At 38.4% G+C, this 27,299-nt stretch overlaps 1 long non-coding RNA gene across 2 annotated transcripts in view; it reads right to left on the bottom strand.

Moving 5' to 3' along the window:
• Positions 1-27,299, bottom strand: part of LOC134431985 (uncharacterized) — a 49,280-nt gene that overhangs the window by 8,646 nt on the left and 13,335 nt on the right. The window contains exons 3-5 of one of the 2 annotated variants that reach the window (XR_010031175.1): positions 21,263-21,351; positions 18,722-18,853; positions 4,442-4,486 (exon numbers count right to left, since the gene is read on the bottom strand). This is a non-coding gene — a long non-coding RNA (uncharacterized LOC134431985). The remainder of the gene's footprint in view (positions 1-4,441; positions 4,487-18,721; positions 18,854-21,262; positions 21,352-27,299) is intronic. The other variant, XR_010031174.1, reaches the window with a different exon arrangement.

Genomic DNA, 27,299 nt, shown 5'->3' with positions numbered 1-27,299 from the left:
ATTAAATAATTTAAATGTGAGCATCTATGTCATAAATTTTGTAGTCTCTTTAATGTAGATAAATCTGTGTATTTAAAATAGTCTTTCTTCAAAGCCACCTTTTTCTTTTTCTTTCTTTTCAAACAGTCATAAAGAAAATTCTGATGTCTGTGGCATGAACAATGCCAGCTCCATCATTTTAATGTTATCCATATGGGCTTCTAATAATAGATAAGAGTTTTTAGAGATTTGTATTGTATTTCTTTGAGATATGTAAATTCTTGATAAGGAAAGGCTGATTTCATTGGCCCCACAGTTAAAGGAAAGCAGACCCTAATTAAAAGAATTCTGCTCTGAATTAACTAGTTTGACATGTGCTAATTGACAGTTCCTGTGAAATGGTTTTAATTAAAGTCAATATGTCTTTTTCAATTAAAAGGAAATTAAGAATATACTAATATGCATTAACAACTTAATCTTCCTTCAATATCCCATATATCAGCTGGGGTTTTTTTTTTCCTAATGTTATTGGAGAACCATCTGACATACATCTTCTACAGTTTCATTATGGTATCTCATTATTACTCAACAAGAACACAGGCACTGGTGGAAATCCTCTACAGCAAGAAGAGAACTTGCCTATACCCCAAGCATGCAGCTCCTTATCATGTGCTTGATGAGAGGTTGTCATGGTTTAGGAACGGTACTCCCTAATTCATTGCTCTCACCAAGACTCTCCTAAACCATATGTCATCAGCTCACTCCTGTTCCAGCAGGATGGAGTTAGAGGCACAAAAGGTGAAGATCACTGGTTGAGATAAGAACAGTTTATTGCAAACAGCAATAAGATAAGAAAACGGGCAGTAAAAACAACAATATTGGGAAAAAAAGCATGTAAAAGAGAGGGTGATTCACTCGCAAGAATTCTCACCAAGGAATCCAAGGAAATGAACAATGGCAGACAATGCTACCACTTCTTTTCAATCAGAAACTGTGCCCTTCTTGGAAATCAGAGAGTCATTTCCCCCTGGCCCCAACAACTCTGTGAGGTGGTATAGAATAACCTCCAGGTCCTGGCCAAAACTGGGACAAAGGTAATACTTCCATCTTTCCCACACAGAAGGAAAAAAGACTGCTTATGACAAGATGTCTCCTTTTTTATTGCACACTGGGGTAAGTATTAGTAATTAGTCAAGTAATTCAAAATTTTAATAGAAGTCCAATGAGTAATGGTGCACTGCTATGCTTTCTTTCGTTATTTGGCCCAAGGAAGGGCAGGATTTTCACTTTTGAGTGACATCCCTCATGCTCTGTTTCAGAAGTGAATGCGGAGCAGAGTTCTGTGATTGGAATGGTTTTAATTCTATATACAAGAAGAAAATAAAAAACATGCTTCCTTGGTAGAGCAGTGCTGAAAACAACACCATTGTTTTTGCTGGAAATATGATGTGGCTGTTTATAGCCACAAAATTAAAGATTCAAATGCTGACTTCTTGCTACCAAGTCCAAGGCTTTACTGCTACTGACTTTACTAACTAAGAAAGCATCACAAAAATTAGCAACCCCTATGTCAATAAGAATGCTATCTTCAACATGCTCACATATGGAGAGCTCTGCAGAAGATTATAATCTTTGCATGCGAACTTTGCTCTTGATTTTTCATTTTGCTTTTTTCTTATTTGGTAAATAATAATGAAAAACTCAGCTGATACAGTTTGGGGGGGATAGAGTCATGAGAAGAAACAACAGAGTAATTGACTTAAAAGGTAATATATAGTGTTAAAATCTGATTATTGCAAACAAGACCATATGCCAAAGTCAAGAGAATGGACTTTTATTTAACAATAAATATGAGGCAGAAATAGAAAAAAATGGGAAAAGGAAACTAGAAAGGTATAGAGTTGCCACCTGTTGGATGCTGAAAGGAGACTTTGTGGTTGCCATTTTGATGTCTGTTGGTCAAAGTGATGGTCACTGGCTTGATCTGTTAGGAGTGGGGAGAGCCCACAAAACATCAAAATCTACTGTGTTTGTATTCACTTATGGTCAGGTGGGAATGCCCAGGCACCTCGTCAGGGGTGGGAAGTTTCACAGTGAATGATGCAATGATGTGGATTACGGAACACTTCAAGAGCCTTTGATTGTTTAAGACATTACAGATGCCTCTCCTGTCAGCACAGTTGAGTCAGTTATGGTCCATCAAAAGGCATTAATACCTTCAGGCTAGTTTGAACTTCCTGCACTCTCCTGGAGTGGAGTTTTCACACCTGACCCGTTATGTACGGGAGGACATTGACATAATAAAAATCACTATATCCCCTCACAGGATTTGCCTCCTATCAGCCTCTTCTTTTACCTTGTTCAAGACCCAGCAGCTGCTTCCAGTGATGGGTGCACACCCATATGAAGAGAATATGTTATCTAACCTGATTTTTACCAAAACTTGACTGTGCTCCGGCAGTTTATAACAATGTTATGTGACTTTTATATTACAACAAAAACACAAATATTAAAATTAAGCATTTACTCTAACTTGTGACATTAAGTGACAATGAACAGATTTTTATAGCTCCAGAAACTGCACTAGAGAGTGCAGTTAACCTCCAGAAATGTTGGATGAAATGCTCTGGGAAACCTTGAGTGTTGCAGTGAGGTGTTTCCACTTTTGTTTGAGGCTGTTGTCTTTCTTGGTATTTGTTGAAATTTATAGTCATTTAAAGAAGCAGCTAATATCCAAAATATTTCATGCTATTGAAATAAAAAAGACCACATTGCATACTACTTTATGGTTTTGATTAACAAAAAGAATGCAGCCAGATTTTCAGAACTGTGTCACCAGATTTTATACAGATAGTTACCTAATTTTTTTCCAACGCAAATGTCAATAAAAGCCTTAAAACTTTGTCCCAAACCATCTGCTACACATCGCACAATGCCTTATCTCAAGGCTAAAAACAAAATTTTTGAACAATCTTCTTAAAGGCAAATAAATTACTTACACAAAATTTTAGATTTGGGTCAAGCATCTTGATTCTCAGGCTAGATCAAGGTTTTTGGATGGTCATTATGATATCAAGAAGTTCCCTATCCAGCTCCTCTCATTTTTTGCTGCTGGTGGGTCCCTGCAACTCTACACAAACATTTTAAAGGCAAAAATAATTCAGAAAATATGTAATAAAACAAGGAGTAGCTAAGATAGAGTCCTGGGAAAATGGCTGTTTGGTTTTACCAAAATGAGTTAAATACTTAACTCCCCTTGAGAACCCACCATAAAGGACCTGAAGTGTTATTTCAATATAGTAACTCTGTTTGACAAAAACAAGTGCAGAGATAATCAGGTCCTAGAGAGTCATTTCCTAAGGAAAAATAGTCATGCATTTAGAACAGAAATTTAAATAATATTTCTAATTTTTTTTCCATTATTTTAAATCCAGAAACTCCTCACAACAGCAAAGTGGACTGTGGACTGGCCTCTTAGATCTTTGTGTTCATTGTAGTATTTTAATATCTCATTATCTAAGGTGTGGAAACATTTATGTGTGTATCTAGGACTACATAAGATTCACAGATACCACTTTTCTCAGCATCAGGGTTTTTAACCATTGCCTCAGTATGGTGCTAGTACAAATGCACCACTGAAATGGTGAATTGTGAAATGTGTCTCTAAATTAGCAAACACAGAGATCTCAGGAAGAGAGCAGAAAATCTGGCTACTTCTATTCATTAAAATTCCATGGTACTTTGCACAAGTGGAATGCTAATCTCAGATCCTAAACCAGTCCCACAAACCTTTCAAATATTCTTAAAATAGGGTAAGATTTGGTTTACAGTCCTAGATGGCTGCAGAGCTGCAGTATTCTGCCTGTCCAAAATTATAGTTCTTTTTCCACTGGCTGCAGTATTCTTTCTTCTCTCACCCCCTTGCATTGGAGCTTTGCTTTAAACTGCTGGGAACTTATTTCACATGTTCGCTATTGTGGCTGCATTTCATGAACAAGTGAGAGGATGTGGATGATTGGTGCAAAGCACCAATAAAATATTTTTCCTCTCACTCCCCTTGCTAAGCTTGTTTCAGTATTTCAACTGCTTGGTCTACCAGTGGTTAGAAAAGGGAAAAGAGGGAGGTGCATAAAAAACAGTTGACTTGAATCTGAAAGCACTTATGAATAAGTTCCACTTGACTCATAAAAGTAGTCATTTTGATTTGAAAAAGCCACTCTTTGCCAGGACACGTAAGTGTAATGCAATTCCGGACATGTAAGAATATTCTTCTCACAGTGCAAACATCTGCAGCAAGGTTGATGTACTCCTTACTCATGCAAGTACTCTCAAAGTTGGACAGGTTGGAAGACAAATTCTTTGTACAAGTAAAGACTGTGCTTTATATAAATACTTTATGATTATTGTTACTATATAAGCAGTATCAGTACTCTCAGGGGGAGAAAAATCACTTGTGGATTACCTTCCTGTGGATGAAGGTCTAGATGGTTTTCAGTAGTCGACAGCCCTGAAAATCAAAAGACCAGTAAGAATCAGAAGTAAACCAATTTCCAGTTCCTATGAATCTTCCAGAATGCAGCTATGTTTGTATAAATAATTAGTGAAGAAGTCTTTCTGTTTATATCTAGCCGAGCTAGACAGAGCTGTTTGTGTGGGGAATTAACCGCTGTGTTCTTGATGCAAGCCAAGCACATCCCATGAATTTTACAGTTCAAGAAAAAATTTCAGTTGGCAAGAGGTTTGCTTGAGAAATTAGCATGTGGGACATAGGGTGCTGTGGTCAATGTAAAAACCTGTGGTTTGCAAGTTTTTTTTCCTCAATCATCTCTCCTTCTTATAATTTTCCTAGCTGTGAATACTGTGTGGGTTATACATCTTCTTAATGCTTGCATTATGGAACATGTTTGGTTTTGATGGTAAAACAGCAAACATCTTCAACATGGATTTCCTCATGAGCTGAAAAACAGTCATGTGGGTTGTTTTTAACAAATTACTTATTGGCTTTGCTATTGAGAATGCTTGGTCTGAGGCACTCATCATTTGCATATCATGCCCCACATCATTTCTGCTATTGTTAATTGAATATTTACATTTCAGTGTTCCTGATCCTGGCACTTATTTGTTTTGCATATTTTTGGTACTCAGTGGCATTAATTTTTCTGGCAATATTGTTGTTGTTGTTGTTGTTGTTGTTGTTGTGTTGCTGTTTTGTTGTTGTTGTTGTTATATTACTATTAACATAATTATTTTGTTAAAGACATCCGCTTGTCTGGCTGCAAAAACAAGTCAGCCTTTGTGTGTTTCATAGAGACAGGTAGATTAGTACAGAAAATAACCATGGTTAAAGAGGAGCACCAGTTTCCATTTTAAGCTCCCATATTTAAGTATTTAAATTTCTCTCATCTTTGCTTTCATGCCTTTACATTTTGGGCAAAGCCTTTTGGTCTTTACCTATGCTTCAAAAGTGTTTCTTAAGTGAAAGCTTGTAATTAACTAGAAATATATCCTTTTGTAAACATAACATAAGTTTCAACAGAACCATCTACTGTTGGCAGTTGAAATATAGCATGGAGCAACTTTCCAAGTATGTTTCCTTCAACTACAACAGAGAAAGCTAATTAGAGCTGTGCCTTGATCGAGATGTTGACAGCTGTATTCAGATCATTCTGAGTGCACAGACAGGGAATACTGTACTGAATATGCACAGATTAGACAGATGCTGAATGGGAGATGAGCAGAAGCAGTAAAAGATAAGAAGGGCTGTACTGGTTTTGATTAACCTCTGCAGCTCTCCTCTCCAGCAAGGATAAATCCTACTGGGGTGCTCTTCAAGCCATTATGCAGCTCCTGGTAATTATCAAAATGGCAATCCAAAATCAGGTGATGGATTGGATTCACACTGTCTGAAATGAAATTTTATTCAACCTTTGCACCTTTGTGGGCAGCAATATGACTTTTCATGAGCTACGGAGATGCAGAAAGAATTCAATTCTTCATAGATCTGAGACATTCCAGTCCTACTCTAACACTGACAAGCAGCTCTAGATGTAGCCCACCTGTGTTATTTTACACTCTGAAGCCCAAAGGCAAAGTTTTTCTTCTGGGTCCTTCACCATTTTTTCTTTTACTCGGGGAAGATATATTTAAAAACTGAAACTATGGATGCATAGGAACTTCATGATATGAGCTTAACAGTTGGTAACCAACAAATCTTACAGTGCTGTTCATGCCATGAAAAAACAGTGGTCAGATAAAGTCATTAAAGTCAATTCATATACAGTATGATAGGACATTTTTATTCATGTCAAGCCCAGTTTTTTCTACTTGTAATGCACACCTGGCTGCACACTGATACAACATGGTTCAAGTGGGTGCATCCATCTATCTGTATGCCATTTACTAAAGGAGTGAAATGTCTGATATATCAGTAAAAAGAAAACACATTGAAGTGCTGCAGAGATGTGAATATGCCCATCAGAGTCCAGTGAAAGTTTATGAAAAGTACCCTGTCAAGAGTACTCATATTTCTGATCACTATTAATATTGAAATAGATAGCAGTGAAAGCAGATGGGCACTATAAAGCTGTCTAAAATAGGCAGGTACCTCTGTTTCACTGTCACAGAAATATCACTTCTGTCTAGGGGTGTGTTAAACTTTTTGGGTGGCTGGGGCTGTGCATTCTATTGCCATGTGTTAGAGGTGGGGCAGTTATCTTCTGTTAATTGGGCCACCTGTTAAAACCAGGTGGGGCAGTTTTCTTTATCTCTTCCACAATCCATCCTCCCTCAGGGGAGATATCTTCTGTTCATGGGCCATTGAGTCTCACTTCATGACTGATAAAATTACATCATCCCCTTGGGAGGTGCTCCACCCAGGGGGAGGAGCCAAGCATTCCTACCTGGATAGAATCTGAGATTTGGAACAATACAGGCAGCCTTTTCCCTCTGGATTCCCAGGGGAGCAGCTTTCTTTTATACTGGATTCCCAGAAGAAGACCAGGCCCACCTACACCACCACTGGACCTTCAGAGAAAACTACACCCTTCTACAGCATCACTGCTCCAACAGAACCACAACTGTCACTTCAGGAGGATTGCAGCCACCATTTAATCACACTGCTACCAGCATCCTGATCCACAGGGTGTCAGGTCAGATTTTTGACTCTGTCAGTGTTGTTTTATATTTTTATTTTTCCTGACGCTTTATTTTTCCTAATAAATAACTGTTATTCCTACTCCCATGTCTTTGCCTGAAACCCCCCCTTAATTTCAAAATTATAATAATTTGGATGGAGGGGGTTTACATTTTCCATTTCGAGAGACATTCCTGCCTTCCTTAGCAGACATCTGTCCTTTCAAACCAAGACACATACCCATGTTGCTCACAAGCAAATTGGAAATGTCAGTATAAAACACCAGGAAAAGAAATATGCAAAAATTCAGCAGGAGGCATGGGTGTCCTGGAAGGACCACCTTTCCGGCAGGCATTGCTATTTTTCTGCTTCAGACTTACAGAAGTGGCTACACTGCCATTCTCTAACATTTGTGTGATGTTTGTCATCTTAAAGATGTAAGAATACTTCAAGAATATTACATTTGTTGGAAAGTGCTTTTGGAAACTGCATATCTCTGAAATTAAAAGTTAATATAACCTCAAAAACATTAGAATAAATGCTACAGTGAAGCTTTGTCATGTTCTTGTTTGGGTAGTTAACTGTTATGGCCTTGATCCATGAAATGTCTTCCCACACCAGAAAAACAGCCCACTGGCATTATGTGACTGTCTTTGCACAGATCAGACTGCAAGATTAGAGACTTGATGTGGTTTTAAAACAAGGCCAGTATGTCTTATGTGAGGTCTTATGTGAGACCTTACTCAGCCCGGTTGAAACCAATGGGACTGTGGGATTGAAAAAAACCTAACAGATGAGAATGAAGAATTTCCAGTTTGATCTTTCACATTCTATATAATCTCTGTATTCACATGTTGAAAATGGGATGTAATTTTATATTTTATAGCTTGAATCATATAGAATCAGCATAATTTATGCAGGATCCCACATGCCTGTTAAGTAGCCAGAATGCTTTTCACAAGGAGAAAGCATAAATAAAGACAGATCTATATATGTATGTGTGTAACGAACAGACCAAATTTACTGAGAATAACTTACTGGAGACGAACTCTAGCTTTGACATTTTACACCAGTTTGCAGGACTCTGGAGGAGCAGTTCTGGGCCCCTGAGTACAAGAGAAACATGGAGCTGCTGGGGCAGGTTCAGCAGAGAGCTACTGAGTTGGTCAAGGGTCCGGAGGATGCGTCGTATGACATAAGACTGAGGGAGCTGGGGCATTGGAAGAGATGACTGAGAGGGGATGCCATAGATGTGTATAGTTATCTAAAGTAAGGGAATCAAGAGAATGGATCTGGGCTCTTCTCAGTGGTGCAAATCAATAAAACAAGAGGCAATAGACAGAAACTCATGGACACAAAGTGACACCTAAATATTTGGAAGAACTTCTCTGCTATATGGTGACAACACACTGGAACAGATTGCCCAGAGAGGACATGAAGTCTACCTCACTGGAGATATTCCACAACCATCTGGGTACAATCCTGTGCCATTTGTTCCAGGAGGACCCTGCTTGAGTAGGGAGGTAGGACCAGTTGTCCCACTGTGGCCTCTTCCAACTTGTTGTGATTCTGTGTGCAGGGAAAGTTGAATCCGAGAACTAGCTTGGGTTGCAGCAAAGATGTTGTGTGATGTTGTGTTTGTCTAGGTCAGGGCATGAAATGTAAGCCTTCCCAGGCTTTTTATCACCACAGCCATGATTAAAACCTTGCCCACCTGGTACTAAATGCAAGGTGTACCTGTTCTGCAGGCAGCTGCCAATCTTTCAGGTAGCTAGTTTCAGGTGGAGAGAGGATGCATCCCCATTTTCAGTGTGTGGGTGGAAGATCATTAAACTGGAATGTAAAGCAATAATTTTCTCTGTGTTTATACTGTAGATGCCCCCCCTATGTCTGCATATACTGCAGAAGTGATAGCCCTAATGTCAATGTCTTGTTTCTCAGTGCTATGGAAAGTATGTCCTTTTCTTTTGAGGATCTATTAATTGTCTGCATATTTATGGTGTATATGTGTATATATTCAAATAAGAGCCCATGTACATTCATTGACGAAACATTAATCCCACTCTACCTAGCCTCTGAAAAATATCTGCACATTTCAAATTGAACTCTTGCATTCAACCAAGGGTAGAGACAAGATCTTTTAAAGAGTAGTGGAAAATCAGTAGATGGATATGTATGGCAGAGCTATGTCCTAACAAATGAAGATGTCCTAAGAGCCTGAATACGAAGTGCATGCACCTGCAATTGCATTAATACAATCAAAAATGTGCATAATGAGGAAAGTACTCATTGTTTTTGAAGAATATTACTTCAAATACTTTGCCAACATGTTGTCTACACATATCTCTATGTATTATATTGTATCACATGTACCTAATATTTGGCATTGGAGGGTCTGCACAAATTATCTTGGCAAGAAAGATTAAAAAAAAAGTTGACAATAGCCTGAGAAATAATACTGATCTACAATCGATGTTTAAGGTTTTCACCAAGCAAATGGCAAATTAAGGAAGCAGAACACAATGTTTCTGCTTCAATGCTAGAATGTGAATATATGTAAATTGTACATTATTATTACAGGGTCTTGTGATCCTTCTGTGTTTCTCTTTGCAGCCATGGGATGAGGGGGTGATCACCAGTACAAAATGAGTAGTCACTGTGGTATCAGAGCTGGAATCTGTCATACATGAAAATGGGTGTGAATAGCATAGTCTTATAGCCATAATAAGGAACATTATGTTCTTATTGGGTAAAATTATACACTGATAAGAATAAGGCAAGACCACACAGTTCTTAGGATGTATTTAAATATAATTTGATGCTTCATATAGCTATATGAAGCATCAAATTATATTATTATAATATAATAAAAACTTATTGTGTAAGTTATATAATATTATAATAACTTATTATAATATAATAAAAACTTATTACATAAGTTATATAATATATATAACTTATTATATAAGTTAATATAATATAACTTATTATATAAGTTATCATTTTAAAAAAATTTATTGTCTTTTTGTCTAATCTGTTATTTCATAAGCTAAATTTTAAAAATAGTTGGACATTTGTGAGTTGCATGCAACTCTGTCTAAATATTCAGTGACTTACTAGTGGTAATTTATTAACTTAGAAAGCCAGGGTACTCAGGAACTCAATACTTTGTGGCGTGTAGCCTTTGTTGTATGTTGTTCTGATGGAGGAGGCACAGTACTTTCCATGACGCACAACACACAAACAAGCCCTACCACAACTTATTTTAGGTCAATACTTCAATACCTTCTTACTGAAAACAAATTTGAGCTAAGATAGTAGTGTCTAAGACAGTAGTATATGCTAGTATAGGAAGAGGTTGTAATGATTCAATCTAGAAAAATATTTATGCTTGATTAAGATATAGTTCTTTGAAAATACGTTAATTATATAGTCCCCTTTTTTCCCACTTCAAAGAGACAAATTATAGAGTCAATTAATCAAAGCAGAACTTGCAATCACTAACATACTTTTCTGTTAGCCTTGTTGATGTCAACAGATGTGTAGAGTGCAAACCACCAGCTGAGCCTCAGGGCAGGTTAAAGAGAAGTTTACTCTAAATTCTGTGTATGATATTTTGGGTGCTGGTTGTTGGTCTTTGTGATTGCATCACACAATAGACTTTCAGGTACGGGCTAACCTTTCTTGAAAGACAAGCATAGTTTTAGCAACACAGCTTGAATACTTACCTTTCCATATGCCTTTTGGTAGCATGTTGATTTGAGGCATTTATGACTTTGGAAGCTTGAGACAAAGAACATGATGTCCAATGAAGAAATTTACAAATTTTACTTGGAAATCTTCCCCAATTTACATCAAATCAAATTTGCGCTTGTCACTATCAGGGCCTCAAATTTGCTTGATTTTGCCATAACTGACCCTTGCAGTGCTGTGTAACTTGATGTGTAGAAATAGTCAGGTTTTCACTCCATAATGCACATGTATGTGGCAAAAGTAAATTTGAACATACATTTATTAACCTTTGACCACAAACCAGAAACACAAAAGAACCTAGAAAGAATTCTAGTGAGAGTAATATCTCTCTTAAGAGAAACTTTAGTATATCAAGCCCAGCCGAATATCTCTCCTTAGAGTTCTTAGTACACCTAGCCTATTTCTTTTAAGGCTATTCAGAGACACAGGATGAAGACACTATCTGCAGCCCAGGCCTTGTGCTGTCTCTCTCAGCCACTGTCATACATGAAATGATATCACCATCTTTTGAAACTTCATGTCTTTTGGGGAATGCATGGGTACTACCAGGTACTACTGAAATTTTAGCACTGGAGACATCTAATCAGATGCATACACTTATAGATTTTATAAAATATTTTAAGTGTTTATTTTTGTTTTACAGGGACTTCAGTTTTATACTGCTCATTGAAATATCTAGCTGTAAAAGATGTTTGGGATTCAACTCGCCCAAGTTTGACTGTCTACAAGGTAGTTCCTGTCATCTGGAAGTATTTATTTACCTTAATGGATATATTGGGAAATAAGGAATAGTACAGCTTAGTCAGCGTCTTCATTTCTGTTTGGGTACCCAACCAACTCCTTTTTCTTTAAAAGAGATTTCTTTTGCTGGCCAAGACAAATGCAGTATGTTGTAGGTGTCTTGCCTTTTCTCATTTTTTTCAACTGTTAACCTTGTTCAAAATTTGCAGTTGTAAACAGTTTAGAGCTAGAGAGCAGTTTGAGAAATATAAGACAAGGGAGGGCCTAACTTCTATGCTGTGTTTTGCTTCATGTAGGAAATGGAGCTTCAAGGGTCACCATGAAGCAATGAAGCACAGATCCTTTTTGAGCTTCCATCCTTGTGCAAGTGATGTTAAGTCTGGTATATAGGTTCACATCCTAACTATGTGATCAGTTTGGGAAGTGGACTGCTTCTTTGCTGCTGTATTTTCTCATTATCTTCAGAGCCACTTTGGAAATCAAAGTGACCAACCTTTATCTGTTATTCAAGATTTCTTTATTCCAGGCTATGTTTATGTCTGCTTGTGTAAATCAAAAAAGTTGTTGCCGCCATATAGGAGCCACACATTAGACTCTATGGCTCCAATATCAAGATTGAAAAAATAATTTCTCTTTATCCAGGCAGAAAAGAAATTTTAAGTAAGTCATTCATTTAAAAAGCTGTCTGCTCCAAAGTACTCAGTTGCAGATATCTTCCATAATTCTTTGCTTGTGAATGTTTCAGAAGCAGAACCAGATTTTCAACAAAATTCTAGAGGGATAAAAAATAAATAAAGTAACCTACTTTTAAAGCATCTTGGGAAATCCTTAGCCCTGAGAGGATGCCTGTCTCTGTTCTGCAGCAATTCAGATCTATACATGTCTCCCTCAAGCTGACATCCAGCCCCATCTCTCCAAAAACGTTCAGTGCTGTTTCCTGCACTGATGGAGTTTTATTAGTGACTCAGAGATTAGGGCTGATCCTCTGATGTTTTGGGTGAATGTCTAAAATAACACTTTATGCAAAGCCTGGCATTGGTATTTCAAAGCCATCCCACCCAGCTTTGTTTTCCTCTTGCTTTCTGTCTCAGCTCAAAAAAAAATGCTCTCAGATAAATTAAACATGTCAAAGACAAAGATGGAAAAGACACTATAAAGGCGATTATAGGCTTGGGTTCAGAACTGCTCATGGACCTGCTCACAAGTCTTACACTCAGCAAAATGAATAATTTGCTCTGGTGGGAAAGTGCTTGTTCCTACTGAGGCACAATTTCCTGAAATTTTAGTATGGGAGACACCTAAATGATTATGTACGCCTACATGAAGGAGGATAGATGAAGAGCCAGGATGAAAATCAGTGGCAGAGTTCAAGTGATCTATCTCACAGTAACATTGGCCACCTCTGCCAGCAGGAGACAAGTAGGGAGATTCACCCTGGATGCTCACCTAGGATAAATCTCACTGCTTTGAAGGAAAAGAAGCAAAGGGTAAAGGTTCTTCATCCACTGTCCTGCAGCTTTGCTTTCAGTGACAGCTGTAGGAAACTGCCATGTGTTCTATCAAAATTTACAAAATCCTACATCCACAACATAGACATATCTACCTGCATATATGAGAAGCTCTCTCTTGTTCATTTCAGACTTTTTTTTTATATTCAGATAGGAAAATGCAAGGAAGGATGGAGCTTAAGCAGCTAAAATATTAGAAAATTCTAAAACATCAAGATATTGTTCTGAAACTTTCTGACTTCCTCATTATGGTAAATTGTACCTGTATGGGTTCAGGTGGGTTTTTTTTTTTCCTTTTTTTCTCAGATTATTCAGTGTACCACTTCTTTTGGCATTAACTAATACCATACAAGCCAAAAGACAACTCATGGGTAAACAGCAAAGACTGATTTTTCTCATACAGTTTTATGAGATGAGTTGCATGAGATCTGCTTGAGATTTTCCTGCCTTTTTATTGTGATGGCTTTTTGCTTTGCTGGCGTCAAACAAGTATTATTAGCAACACCTTTAAAGAAAAGGTGGCTCATGGTTACATTATTGCTTATTGTAGGAGAAGCTTGTTAATGCTTTTGTTTGTCAAGTTCAGGCCACAGAATGAGTGTGCACCTGTTTGTACAAAATGTCAATATCTGTCTACAGTAGCTTGTATTTCACACACTAGAAAACAGCATAAATCTAGTCTCAGTAAAAACAACTATAACAGAAAGAAGTTAATTTTGGAAGCAATCTGAGAATTTCAAATTTAGCTTATTCCTTCACTTCATTCTACCCAACTCGCCCACTGGCCAGCCCTACTAATTCTAAGGGGACTCCACCAGGGGTGAAATCAGCTTGCACGCAGTTTTCCAAGTGCGGAAGCAACCAGAATTGCACTTGTCCCTGACAGAAGTAAGGCTGACACTAGCTCAGTGTATCAGCATTCACTGTTTTCATCAGTGAAGATCCAAGTACTTTTTAAACTTTCTTTGTGGAAAAGGAATCATTCTTCACAACAGTACTTCTTACCTACAAGGTTAAGCAGTAGGTGAGTTTCACTCCTTAGATGAGATACTCAGATTTCCAAAACGCTTATTTGCTTTCTTTGACTTTGGTTCCCCCAACTTCAGATTTGCTCAGTGAAAATAAGGGACAAAGATCTGAAATTGAGTAAATGCTTGATAGGTCCTTGCTAACTCTTTAAAGTGCTGTGCAGCTGCTGATGTGTGTTTGTGCTGGCACTGTGTAGTGGAGTCTTGGGAATTAAGGCATCTGATTTCAGAGAAACTAGACCCAGCTTCAAACATGTGAATAACTCTCCCCAGCTGATAGAATGTTTACTGAAGGAAAACAATGATGAAGTAAGAAGCACACCAGCAATATCTTATATTACCCCTCTGTAATGCTTTTCAAAACTTTGTTGTCATTTATCTGATTAGGCATTATGTTTCTAAAATTTCCCTTTTGGTGATTTTACCTTTTCTGTAAGTTTAGGTATGATTGTAGATTTCACTGTGACACCATGTTACATCAAAGCACATTATATTCATTTTTAAAGAAGGGGAGGGAAGGAGCCAGGAGGGAAACCTCCTGTAATTGAAAAAATACTTGAAGTCCTGTCCAGAATGGGAAACCTGTTTGAGCTGCATTAGGAAAAAAATAATTAATATAATTTGAAAAGTTATTATCCTCTAATTATGTGGTAGCCCATAGTTTTTTTCACTGATGCTATAGTATTTACATAATACAGTTAATCTAGTTTGACCATGTTTGGCCTGGAAGCAGCTGGTTGAAGTAAAACCTTAGGCCACTAAAATATGTGCTCAGAAATTCAAGAAAAGACTGAAAATTGCAGAGTGCAATAGGTTACGCTGAAAACACATGCTTCAGAATTTACTTTTCCTAACAAATAAGAGGAAAAGAAGCAGTCCACCTTACATTCTACCTACTACCAATTCTGTGGTTTACTTTTAGAAGACCAGGTGCAGATTTGGACAGCTGTGGATCTAGACATTCCTGTGTGAAAATTCCAGGACTGAAGTAAATCAATGTACATACACCAGTTATGTCATTCCAATTTACACCAGCTAAAGGTCTGTGTATGAACAGACCTCCCAATGCATGTTATTGACACATGATACGATTTCTGCCTTTCATTTGTAGAAGAATTTTCTTTTTTCTCTGACCTTTCCAAGCACAATTTCCTGACACTAATAGGTTGGGTAGGTTCTGTGAAAGTTGTTCTTTGAACAGGAAGAGACCATCACCAGCTTGTTTAGTTATTCTGAGTGTATGATGGATTAAATGTCAGAAATAATTCCACAGGCTGCTGATGCCTAATCTCAGAGAACAAAAAACTGTGTTTGAAATCCCTCTGCAGGTTTAATTTGCCCAAATGAATCCTTGTTGCAATGTCTTTTGTTACTTTTGCAAACAGTAATAAAGTAATGTGACAAATTATCAAAAAAGAGTAAAGGGACTCTGGATTTATTAGATATCATTCACAACTGAATTTAGCTGATACACTTATATTGGTAGAAAGAGCTTTCTTTGGTCTTGGACACTTAAGGCAGTGAACACCTTTGGACTGCAAAAACTTCAGTAGTACCTGAGGACGCAAGAACACTCAGGAACCCAGTGTTCAATGCTCAGGTCAGTCTGGTGGATGTTGTGGGACTGTTTCTCTGGATTTGACAATGTGAGATAACCAGTCTGATAGCAAGGCAAGACCTTTCTGTGTTTTCATAACAGTAAAACAACATATTCAGCTGCAAACAGAAAACCAGTTGGTCTTCTCACCCCTAGGGTCACATTAGGAGGCTAGAAGGGCAGCCTTCCTCAGGAATGGGAAAATTTAGATGGCTCAAGAGACCAGCAAAAAAGAGATCAGAGAGGAAAATACTATATAAATTCAAATGAAATTCTGATTTGACATTTACTACAGACACTAAATAACTATTGACTTAATATAACGCAAGAGTTAGTCTTCCCTTAACTTCTATGGCCTCCCAGACACTAAATAATATAATTGGTTATATATTTATATAACCAATACTATATATTTATAATTGTATAATTTTATTTTATTTTCATTATAAAACCTTGACAGTTATTTTAAAATCTGCCTGTACTTGTTCATTTCTAAATAACTAAGTCCAGGAAGAGGAGGAAGAAGAGCACAACCCTGAAATGCTCCCTGATTCTCCAAGCATCTTTGTGCATCTAATAACAGAGTGCAGGGGAAAGGTTTGTCCTCAGCCTGCATGAAATGCCATATACAGAATTTGATAGATGTCCATCTCTCACACTGCATTATTGGTATGAAGCTATTCTGCAAAGACCTTTGTTGTCAGCTCACTCCTGTTGCAAGTAGGAGTACACTTATAATGGAAAATTACATCCCCACTGTTGTGGATTTCCTCTTACAGAAATGGCTCCAACATTTCATTCCTAGCTGGGTGGTCAGATTATGCTTCTCCCTTTATTTACCAGGGCTGAATTTTAATTATAGGGTAAAAATGCTAATATAAGAAGTATAAGTATCACCCAACTTTGTACAATCATTGTTCCATCTAAGCAATAAAATAGCTGCTCCCCTGAAACAGAACTAATGCAGAAGCATGTATTATATTTTAGCTGACTTCTTTTATTGTCTTTTTTTTAGTAAGGAAGATAAGTACAGACCCTGGATAAAATGAGGAGTATTTCACAAGGTCCTTGACTAGACAGGGGTACACAGGATTCACTTGATATTTAGAGGTGAGCTACTCTATAAAAGGGCTTGAGATAATATTCTACCTATTGTAGTTTATGGATATTTTCATTATGCATATACTTGTGTAATCCTTTTCAGATCCTACTAATCTCTTGGCCTAAGTTAAACCTAGTAGTAATTAGTTCAACAGGCTAATTGCAGCTTTTGTTTGGGAAAAAGAGAGAGAGAGAAAAGGAGCTTCCTTTGATTACCTTTTTTTCCTCCTTTCTACTTCATTATTTTCTTGACTGGATAAACAAAGAACCTGTTTTACCTTCTCAGTACAATTCCTTATCTCAAATAGTGCTATTTTATATTCCTTCTTACTAATTTCTGTCAATTGAATAGTCCCAATATCTTCAATTTCTATTCAACAAAATCATGTGTGTTCCATACGTTTTTTGCAAGGCACAGTTCATGTGGGTCAGCAGAAAACGGTGACACCATGTCACTGTGTCATGCCAGGACTGTGTATGCTTACACAAGGGAGTCTTTAAATAAACAGAAATTATCCTGGGAGTAGAGAGTGCAACTGAAAGAATTCCCTGACCCCTGAAGCCATGAGCTCCCTTTCATCTTTGCTCACTGGCTCATTGGTGAATACTGAATCCTCCCGTTGACTAGAGACTTTTCTCTGAAGGGCAGGAAACAAGGGTCTGAGCAGCTCAAGGCAGAAGGGGAAATGGGACCCACGTGTCCTTCTTCCTCTGTGACACCTCTGACAATTGGGCTATTGCACTACAAGAAGCTGGCCGGCGCTATCACTTTCTGTCCTCTTTCCAAAGTATTCTAACAGAATACCGTGTTTCCCTTCTTAGTTTGATGAGAAACAAACAGACAAAAAACAGCCTGTAAGACCTACACTCATTAGGTTGTTTGTCTACTGAGTGAATAGATGCTTCTGTCTGCTGTTTTGAACGTGTTTTGAGGGGCAGGGTAGGAAACCTGAACTGCTCACTCAGCATTGTGGATTGCATGCTGGAGCCACCTGCATGGTATCAGCTTTGGAGGCATATCAGTCCAGGATCACCTCAATGTCTTCAGAAGTCAGCAACCCAGAGCCTACCTCTCTTACACAGTGATGGACTGATCTGCCTCCTTCACCAGCAGAAAAAGGAGTCCAGACTGCCAAACATTTTGAAGGTTAAAATAGAGTAAAATCCAACTGTTCTTTAGTTTTCAAGGCAGTAGGGCCAACTGAAGCTTCAAAGTCAGACTTTAGACCCTAGCAAGGAAATACAGACCTGACTCTGCATTTTTACATTATTATTATGATGCAATTTGCGGGCCACCAACATGGTTTTTAACATGAGCATCTTCAGCTCACACTCAAATCTCTGTTGTTTGCTTTGCCTAATAGCAACGCACTTCAGCATGATGTTCATTTATTTGGCATGTAGAGATCGGTTGTAACTATTTGTAGTACTTCCAGACTTATTGCTAAACCTTATGGCAAAGTTTCTTTGGATCAATGGATGGAGAGATACAGAGCCCCTCATGCTGCTGAGGTCATCAGTCATGATAGTAATTTCGTTGAGAACATGAAAACGTGACAGGAACTTCCCAAACCATATTAAAACACTGCCACATCAAGCATGATTTGGATGACCCAAAGTAATTCCCAAAACAGCTTCCTCACAAGAATAACTCTACAAATACCACAAGAATTGGACTCAATTGAGTAGTTATTCAGCTTTTTTGAGTTTTGCTGAACTCCAATTCCCTTTTCTAATTTTAATTGTGCTTTTAGTTTGATTTACTGAATGTTTGAAGGAGTTTATTAGTCTGTGTCCTCACCTGATGAGGAAGACCAAGACCATGCTACAGTATGATTCCTTTTGGAAGAACTGTGCTGTGGCATCTAAGAAGCAGGTTTACCTTTGTAAGTGCGATTGATAACACAACTGGGTGAGGCTGGAGGCTGCAGACTGCTCCTCTTTTTCTGTCCAAAGACGTGTTGGTCTCCGGGTCTGTGTAAACGATCTGTGAATCATGATCTCTCTTGCTCTGCTTGAAAAGCAAAATAGTTTTTTGTTAAGTTAAGGAGAATTTCAACTAATTCTGTGTTTACACACTAAACATCTCAGTCACATCTTTTTTTTTAATGAGCTTTTTCCAACAAGCTGGAACCCTTTTACAGTAATCACTATCAATAAGGCACACTATGACAAAAGGTAATAAGGGTTAGAGAGTTTGTTCTCTGCTTGCAGTGGGTTGTAAACTCCCACAGCTTCAAAGTCCCTTGGAAATGTGAAACAACTATCACTCTTCTCCCCACCTCACAAAGGCACATCCCTTAAGGCTTTAACTACAATCAGGTGAAGTTTTAAATGCCCCAAATACCTCATGTAAGGCCTGGAAACGTAGCTACATGGAGACTCGCACACCACAATCTGAATAAGCTCCTCCTGGGCTGGTAGCAGCAAGTGATTCTCAAGCACCTCCCTTTTGGGAAGGGAAACACTATACTCTCTCAAGAGCACAGCCAGCATGTGTGACAGAGACAGAATCAAACTTGTAGAGAACTTGAATACCATCCTTGCACTCAGGTCACAATGCTTTTATGAAATGCTGAAAATATCACTAAAGTTTTAGCTTTAGTAACTTTAGCTTAACTAAAGTTACTTTCTAATGGTGCAGCATCTGTGAATTACACTGTAAGTACTGCAATTATTATTTGCAAAGTTTACAAGCACATTATTTTTGTCATAACTACCCACAAATCGCAACTAGCCTGGAGAGTATGATCTACTACAGAATGCCTTCTCATGGAACATCTGTGCCAGAGAGGAAAATGCTCTTATAGCAGCAGAGAGCTGTGAGGTTGTTGTGAAGACCATGACTGCAAATTAATCCTGTGAGCACTCCTGATATAACATACAGGTCCAGCAGAATAAATGCATCTCATTAGAGCTGAAAAGCACTGCATTAAAGATCTTGACTCTGGCAGCTGTCAGTGCCCCTTTCTGCTGATGACCACAAAGGACCAAGCCAGGCAGGGAACATGTGGGCGTCCTGAAGGATGGATAACCACCTGCCCTTAGTTTCACATGGAGAAGCCAGGCTGCTCCACTCATCCTTGGGAAGTGTTATATATCTCCAAGGGTTTGTTAATGAGGCATTTCAGATTCTTTAAGACCCACAAAGTCAAAATATGCTGTCCAGTTATCCCACTAAAGGCATAGCCTAGCTTGACCCAAAAACTGGAATCAAATCCTTTCATGTTCTGACCCTGATATATTTCATTTCTTTGCACTAAAAAATGAACTAGAAAGAGATGCAAATTTTTATGGCACTAAGCATTTCTTTCATTTTCTTTCCGTGTCTTACTACTCAATACAAGCACGACATATGCTGTTAGATGGGCCCATTAATTGCAGTATCTCACTAGACCTTTAAAATGAAAGCTACTGCCTCTGGTGGTTTACGTGGAACAGAGATATATAACCTCCTAAAATATCTGTAGTAGCCCCAAGTTAAGAGCCAGTATTTTTTAAATCCTTTTAGTTATATTAATACTCCCTTTTTTTTCTGGAATCGAGTTTGCCAATATAATTTGCAATTTTTACTTTGCATAATAAATTCATGATTTTGAGCTTCTGACTCTGAAAAGCAAATCACTCTGAATATATTATCCATGGGAAATGAATTTGTTTGTGTGTTTCACCCAGATATATTGTTTGTGTGTTTCACCCAGATACACAAAATATTCCTCCTCCTGGGGTAGAAGAGAAAGGTGAGATAGATTTTTATAAAAGGAGGATTGAGACAATTTTATAATAAAATCCTGCCTAAGCAAAACTCTTGTAGTAACAAATCTCCTGGCAGAAGGCTTGTCAGTGGACTGTGTCCAAGACTTTAGTCTGAACACCAGCCAGGGACACTGCAGAACAAGCCCAGCATGGCTTATCACCTTTCCCCTCCAACTCCTCACCCCACTCAGCCAGCTTAGGACCTTGTGCCAGAGCGCTTCCCCAGCTTCTTGCAAATACCTTGTTTACTCCTCTGGAATGCTTTGAAAAATACACCCAGGTTGCCTAACCCCATCCAGTCACTTTTCCTGCAGGAAAGTAAAAAGCAAGAACAATTAACAGTAGCACCATGCTGCTACCTTGTCAGTCCGCACTTAATTCACTGCCTACCGTAAGCACTGGAGTTTTAGTGTGTGAAAGCTTGGTTAAGCCATCGCTGCTGAGAGTCGTGCACTCATCAGCTATGTGCGACGTAACGATGGATGCGGACTTTCGTGAGACTGTTTACCTCAGTCTCATGAGTTAATTTCAGTAGCTGTGCTTTCTTTTATTCTTCCCAAAGTTCAAAACGGTGCCATCAGCTTCATGCAATCCTTTTCCTTGTTAGTTCAGTTCCCAGGCTGACAATTTTTATCTGCTGTAATTTTCATTTAAGCTAACAACTTACTTGTTGGGCTGCTCATTTCCGTAAATAGCCATGAGGGTTTGCTGAGAATGTTAGCCAGGAGGCAGTTTCTTGATAGTGTTTTGCTGCTGCTGTTTCAGAAAAAAAAAAATATTACAATAATTAGAAACAGTGAGCCAGTGTGCATGCTTTCGAGGTCAGATACCATTTCTTTCATGTTAACATGAAACCACATGATGACTTTTATGGTGTATCAATGAATTCTGAGAGTTGTATCCTGCACCAATTTGCGGGTCATTTTGTTTCATTTACTTAACTGCTGTGGTGCAGAGTGAAAATAGGTGAAGAATTTGACCTTTTTATCTCTGTAAGCATTCCTCAAGCAGTCTTAGAAATCCTCCCTATTTCTTTTATAATCCCATCCCTTATTAAATGTTCATATTTGGAGGCATAATCTGACTTGGTAAAATTATTCATGTGTCTTTTACTCCCATTGATACTTTTGGCATGGCAAATAGGCAGATCTGAGTACAACAATAAGATACCGAGCTGCACACAATGTTCGTTTGCCTCTGTGCAGACCAATGACTGCATATGAATATAGTATTCAGTAGTGCATGAGGAAATGTTTTTTATTAGGCTTTTTTATTATTTTTCAAGGCACAAAGGACTACAGTAACTTTTTTCTTTTTTTTTTCTTAAGAAATAAGACTGCTGCTTCCATATGCGATATTAAAACTCTACTGCTCCCATATCTTTCACTTATGTAGTCAATGCTGAGATCTCAGCCAAGGGCACAGCCTAGGCATTTGCATGTCAAGATGAAAATAATCCATTTTGATCCTCTATAGAAAAGGAGGAATAGAGGAAGAATAAAAATAGAGGAAGAAGCTCAGAAAACATTACCCATCTTTCTCTGCCATGAGAGTCTTGAGGGAATAGCATACCAGAGAGGGGAGCGGTACTGCAGTGCTGCACTGTCTGAAATGCTGAGAACCACACAAAGAGGAGTTCAAACACAACAGAAGTTATCCTGATGAAAACTGCATCTATGCTGATCAGAAGAGGGGAAAAAAGAAGACAAAAAAAAAGGACTACAGAAAAAAAGGCTGACTTCTTCCCATCTAGTGGTAGCACTTAGATGTCTAATAGAGATGTTTTGACCATAGTTACTCAGTGGAGAGAGAGAAGACCAAGATATTTCATAACAATATGTGCATCAAATTAAAACTAAGATGGATTAGGCAGATACTAAAAATATTAAATTTTATGTAGATTTGCAACTAGGCATGCAGTATTGTGCTTGGCCACCAGACCTGTGTTTTTAGAATATATTATGTATCTGGCACTGACCTGGCTGGGCACTGTGATGCTCAAATCAAGCAGTGTGTGCCTATCTGCCATAATACCTCCTTTTGTTCAGGAGACAGATGTGTTCATCAATTCAAAAAGCCTATATAGAGTGGAAAGGACCACAACCCTCACTGCAGTTCTGCAGGGGCACAGGCAGCCATCTTGCATTGTGCATGTGTGCCAGGCTGGGCTTCTCCCAGGAGCTGCTTTGGGTGGTGGGCTGTGGAGCACCACTCATGCCTTTTCTCCCCACCCATGCTCACCTGTAGATATAATTTTCCTCTATGGAATAGGAGGAATAACTTCATCTAAACACAGGAGGTGCTTTGTGGCAGCCTTTGGCTGAGCCAGCATGGAAGGGTGATACCATTTTGAACCCACACTCCCCCTCTGAGCCAGTTTACCCAGGGCTCCCCTCAAGACTCAACACACACTCTAGATTCTGCAGCCATTAACTGATGTTAGCTTAAAATTCCTTTTAAGTGATAGGTACAGGTTGTGAAGTCTAAACACATACAAAGATCAACTTACAGGAACCAGAGAGTAAAGCAGCAAAAAGAAAAACACTGCTCAAATAAGTAAACCCTCACTTTCTACTGTCCTACCTCTCTTTAGACCATCAGTCTTTAGAGATGATGCCATGCTACACTTGCACATCTGCAAACATCAACAATCACAATTTTAAACTTATTCTTTTGAGTATTTATAAAGGCCTGCATAAAATGCTCCCACACAGCTCATTCCCACACAAACATTCAGCTTGCAATACAGTGTGCTCCCTCCACTTTCTCAGATCCTGAGGAAATTAAAAGCCCCATTGGACTGAAAAGCAAGAAAAATTAAGAAAAGCCCTGGAATTTTGAAAAACAAGTAATATGAAATAAAACTGCGGAAAATAGTGTGCAAGAAATCCATAGACTTAGGAAGAAATCTTTTACAGACTAAGTTTAATTTGGGTAGCAACACCGATGAACAGATATTGGGATTTATGTTTTTCATTATTCTTTGTTTGTAATCTTCATTTAAAACATGCCCTTTATTTATTGATAGAACCTTCAGATCCAGCACACCCAATCTCTAAGATGGAAATGTGAAAGCCAGGAAAATAGTATACTCTCTGTCTATGTTTTTGCCCCTGTTAATCCTCCTCAGGATTTCCTCTTACCAAACTTCATTTTTTTTCTCTTACTCATCTCCAAAACAGAACTGTTCCCATGCTGTTCTTCCTCAGCTCACCTAAGAGTTATCCAGGGCCCTTGTTAAGACTGAGATCTTCTCTGCAGCAAATTCGTTTTAACTCTCCTGTATACTGGGTGGGAGGCAAAGATTCAAAATCTGCAAAAATAATATGTGCTAAAATTTGCGGAAGGAATAAAATTAATGCATATGCCATGGCACTACCCTGTACTACTTCCCATCTGGGAGGAAAGAAATAGGCATTTCAGCTTAATAATATGCATGGTTTTCCCATTAGATTCCAGAGTCTCTTAATGTAGATACACATCATTTTTTGGATATCAACAAACCACTTGAAGTATTATTTATACTCAAGGCTAGAATGATTGCCATGAGAATAATTGTGTAAAAGCTCGAATAGGAAAACAAAATTAACATTGCTGAATGGTATTCAGGCCTCAGTGATTTGGCAAACTTAGAAAAGTTCACATGTCAGTTAAATGACAGATATGAGCCATTGCAAAAAATATAGTGGTATTTCTTGAAAATATCTGATAGAGTAAAGGTTAATGTTATTAACATTCTGCTTGGTATGTAGTTGGTGTGAATGCAATATGCTCTTTTTGATTCTGTTTTCAAATATCCATGATGACTCGATTTTTTTATTAGTAATGTTTAAGGAAGCATTGAGTTTGTTTGTTTGTTTGCTTGTGTGTTTATTTGTGAAAATAATTAAAGCTGTTAAGATTGAAAGAAAGAGGTACATATTAAATCCCAACCTACATAACTAAGCCTGCAATACTAATGTCTCCATCATTAGTATATCATTACAGTATTTATTATTCTTGGTTAAATTCAGATTCATTTTATGCTTTTCTCTTTGGGGTTCAAGAGCTGATTTTTTTGCAGTCTTTCCCCAGCTTCATTGGGCATATGATGTTTTAGGCTTCTCTTTATGCCCTGAATCAGTACTGAAACCAGCAAACTTCTGAAACTAGCAAACATGCCAAAGAAGGAGGCAGCACATACTGAGTGTAAGGAATCCATGTGCAAGCAAGACACATGTGATAGCCAACCTGATGTTGGTCATGTGAGTTAGCCTGTCCTTAACAGGCTGCCTGTGTCAATCTTTTAAACAAAGGCACATTGCCTCCATCATCCCTTACTGGTAGTTTAAGTTCTGCATCCTACTTTTCATTCACTTTCCTGTCACTCTTCTCCCCAGTCTGTTTCATGAGTATTGGTTTCCTCTCACATCCCCAGAAGGAAACTGCAAAGGATGCTGTAATTTTTATATGTACAGATGATTCCTAGCCTCCAGCATGTGAATGTCTCTGGTTACTCATTTACTCTCTGGTTAATGTTGAAGGAGCACAAGTAGAAAAATCTTGCCTGTTTTCAAGGCAGGTTGGAGCTACGTTCTTGCTACAAGGGATGAGGTGTGAACATCCCAAGTAAAGCCCTCTGAAAGGTCAGAATCTGGGAGTGGGCCACCAAGAAGAACATGGCAACCAGAAAAGTTGTGTTTAACTCCCAACTAGTATTTCAGAGCAATAAGTAAAATAGCCTAGCAAAAATTCATGCTGTGCTGACAAATAGTAGTTACAAACAAATGTCAGATCAGGAGAACTGTGGCCCACACTTGAGATATTAAACAAAAGGCAACAAAGTCATTGCCACTCCATGCACCACTTTGGACAGTGATCCCAACCGTGTGACCCAGGCGTGCTGGAGGTTGATCTGCTGTGCTTCTGCTCATCAGTGGATGCAGAGCTGCCAGCTGTAGCAACTTCTGAGCAGACTTTCTGTGTCTGTTCTTGTTGCATACCTTTGCCTGACAATGAGCAACATGTACCCTGTTGGTGGCTAGCAGGCATTTTTTACCTTTCATGTTTACCCGCATGACATCAGGCACCATTGCAAACCATTTCTGTGAAAGATAGCACACGTGGCCTAAAAGTAAGTAAATTTTCTATTCAAACCATTCATTCAGACTTTGACTCCCTACCTCCTTCATTCTGACCGTTCTCTTAATCCACTTGATTTCAAAATTATGAAGACTTTGGTTTCAGTCATTTCTCACCCTTTAAATCTCATTTCTTATCCCCTAACTCAATTAACACAGCTTAGTTAAAATCGCTACAAACATCTTTTTTGGTATTATCCTCTTAATCACAATTTTAAAATGAATGGAATATTTAATAATCTGTACTCGTGATGTAATCAGAAATTTTTTAAATCCTATGAAAGCTATTTCATAATATTCTAAACTACTCAGCATTTAATTAAGGTTATTAGAAGGCCAGAAATTAGATAGAAAGAAAGATGACTAAAGAAGAAATCTGAAGTCTGTAACCGTTGTTTCTAAAATGAATTACCACATTAAGGCCTTCCAAAACTAAAGTGGTAATACATCTTTTCTCCCAAAAGGTCTTGCTTAAGAGAAATGCTTTTGTGTTTCAGAAGGGAAATAGAGGGGGTTGAAGTCTTTAAAATTGTTCTACAAATAATGCCAACCCACTGCATATCAGCCTATCCCTTTACTGGAACTAAAATAAGCACACAAACACTAGGCTAACCTCGCTAAGCAACAGAAAAATCCTCTCCTCCCTGCAAAGCTGTGACCTGTGGCGGTGGTGTTGCACAGAACCCCATGTGGGAAGATGTTGTTTCAGCACATGTACCACAGGAGGTGATGTACCCTGTCCCTTGGACCCAACACTTTATCATGTACCCCAGCCCATATCACCACACTTGGGAGCTGCCTCTGCTGACTGGGACATAATTATCCAGAGACCACCACACCCCAGAGAGCCAAACCAGCACTATGGGCTACCTGTGCTATGCAGATGCATGGCACAAATGCTCTCCATAGTGATTTTCTTGGACATTCACTCACACAGATTTTGAGTAGTGTTTTTTTTTAAAATTTGTTTTCCCTGTAGTCATTTGAAGGTGAAATGCACCTCTCACTAAACCTATTCCAGGGGGATTTGTGATCTGATTGTGCATTTGTTCTACAAATGAGTCCTACCCTAGCCTGCCAGTCATTCCCTTTGCATAATTTCCACAAAAGCCTGAGGGACTTTTTCATGAAAGAGGACTTGAGGGTCAAGCACACTTTAGAAGAGATTCTTCTTTTTTTTTTTCCTTTTTTGTGTTTCAAAGTAAACTTAAACAGCTTTAAAACTGTTCAGTATTCCCAAGCTGAGATCAGAGCCAGCACAAAAGGGCAAATTGTGGCCCAGGTTTTCAGTGTCTGAGGCTTGTTTTCAACAAGTAAAGGGACCACTCACTGGTCTTAGACCCAACACCAAATTTCCACTGATATCAGTATGCCTGGACTGAGGGTGTGAGACTCCTAAAAGAATTTCAGCAAAGTCAAATATTCAAAAGCTGTGTCATCACACCAGATTGTGCTCTGAGAATAGCAGGAAGGAATTAAATTGCACACTATAAAAATGTTAGCAACCACATTTCATTTTTGAAAAGCCAATTTATTTGTCCTGAAATAGGAGTTGATTATATCTCTTATTACTGTTACAAGAGC

Source organism: Melospiza melodia, chromosome Z, assembly GCF_035770615.1.
Source record: "Melospiza melodia melodia isolate bMelMel2 chromosome Z, bMelMel2.pri, whole genome shotgun sequence".
In the NCBI taxonomy this organism is placed as follows: Eukaryota; Metazoa; Chordata; class Aves; order Passeriformes; family Passerellidae; genus Melospiza; species Melospiza melodia.
Note: the sequence above shows the minus strand (reverse complement) of the source record. Positions and strands in the feature narration are given on the sequence as shown.